The following is a 2,052-nucleotide window of genomic DNA, read 5'->3' on the forward strand; positions in this document are numbered from 1 at the left end:
CTCTCCCAGCAGGTGTAAGTGACAGTTCAGTTGTTAACTTTAACTCTAGTGGCTAGGTACTTATTCATTTATTTCAGTTGATGTTTCTCACTATTTATCAGTAAAGTGCCAATGGCTGCTTATAATTATGGAAGTCCCCAGAAAATAGCTAGCTTACAAAACTTAGAATGCTGAGGTATAATGGAGTACAATGTTCCTAAACAAGGTGGCAATAGACATTGTTGACTATCCAGCCCTAGACTCATATGCAAGGCAATGTCCACATGGCACTGGACCTAAACATGAAACTGTCCGCCTTTATACTGAGCTCACAAAACATCCTGAGTAACAGCCCTGTGCTAAAAGAGCAAAGTAGTGGCTCATACAGTGAATTTGGGGTTTGTTGTTTGTTTGTTTGTTTGTTTGTGTTTTGTTCTTGTTTTATAATAAAGAAAAAAACTTGAAACTTATGGCAAATTTTTCTTTTTCCCCTGACTTCTTTTTATTATTTTTTTCATTTATTTTACATACCAACCACAGTTTACCCTCCTTCCTCTCTTCCTGTTCCTTCCCCCAACCTTCCATTTACTCTCCCAATCCACTCCTCAGTTCAGAAAGGGTAAGGCCTCCCATGGGAGTCAACAAAGCATGTCATATCAACTTGAGGCAGGACCAAGATCCACATCCTGGATCAAGGCTGGGTTAGGCATCCAAGCATGGGGAATAGGTTCTAAACAGCCAGATCATGTGCCAGAGACATGTCCTGATCCCAATGCTAGGGGCCTCACAAACAGACCAAGCTATATAACTGTCACCCACATGCATAGGGCCTAGGACTGTCACATGCAGGTTCCCTAGCTATTGGTCCAGAGACCCTGAGCTCCCATGAGTTCATGTCAACTTTGTTTATTATTATTTTTTAAGTCTTCTCAGGGCTCCTAGAACTTCTCTATTCCTCAAACTATAAATAAATGGACTTAGCAAGGGGATTATTATTGTGTAAAATAAAGAATACAGTTTTTCCTTATCTTCAGCTGGTCCAGACCCAGGACGGATATAAATGAGGAACAGATTTCCATAGAACAAAGAGACAGAGAGCAGGTGCGTGCTGCAGGTGGAGAAAGCTTTGCTTAGGCCCTTCTCAGACTTCTTTCTCAGGATGGCAAACAGCACATGGGTATAAGAGACTACAATGTTTATAAATGTGAAGGCTTATATAAATGTTGAGCAGATGAAAACCAAAAGCTTATTAAGTGTAGGATCAGTGCAAGAAATTGTGAATAATTGCACAATTTCACAGTAGAAATAATGTATAATATTGGACCTGCAAAACGTTAATCTAACTAACAATCCCACATGAATTGTTGAATTCAGGATACCTATAAAATATGTAACAAGTATAAGCTGAGTACAGAGCTTATTAGACATCACCACTGGATAAAGCAGGGGGTTGCATATGGCCACATAATGGTCATAGGCCATCACTAGCAGGAGGAAACATTCTGTGGTTGCACTGGAGCAAAAAAAATAAAATAAAATTGGGTGAAGCAGTCACTCAGGGATATCTGACGATCTGTAGATAAAAAATTGACAAGAATGTTGGGGGTCACAGAAAATGAAGTGCACGCGTCGGCAAATGCTAAACTGCTGAGGAATAAGTACATGAGAGTAGTATGAAGATGAGGGTCCTTCCAGATAAGAGCGATCAGTCCAAAGTTGCCCACCATGGTGACGAGGTAGATGATGAGGAACACCAGGAAGAGGGGCACCTGTAACTCCGGTCACTCAGTGAGTCCTGTGAGAACAAACTCTGTCACGAGAGTCTGATTTCTTTCTGTCATATCTGACCTGGACAATCACCGAGATGGAAAAGGTGAGAAACAACCAGACAGAATTGTAAGATGGGGGGAGGGGTGATTTTTATGTTACTAACATATTCCAATGTGATGCTTCTCCACTAGTTTTAAATGTTTACTTTCATTTCCTTACTTACTCACTTAAAGTTTCTTATAATAAAAAAGTAAATATAAAGAGACATGTAAATTTAGTGTAAATACTTTACTTTTCAGTCTA

At 39.8% G+C, this 2,052-nt stretch overlaps 1 pseudogene; it reads right to left on the bottom strand.

Annotated features, from left to right (window-relative positions):
* Positions 1–891: 891 nt before the first annotated feature.
* LOC131922609 (olfactory receptor 5AC1-like) lies at positions 892–1,820 on the bottom strand (annotated as a pseudogene).
* Positions 1,821–2,052: the final 232 nt, after the last annotated feature.

Source organism: Peromyscus eremicus, chromosome 12, assembly GCF_949786415.1.
Source record: "Peromyscus eremicus chromosome 12, PerEre_H2_v1, whole genome shotgun sequence".
Lineage (NCBI taxonomy): Eukaryota > Metazoa > Chordata > Mammalia > Rodentia > Cricetidae > Peromyscus > Peromyscus eremicus.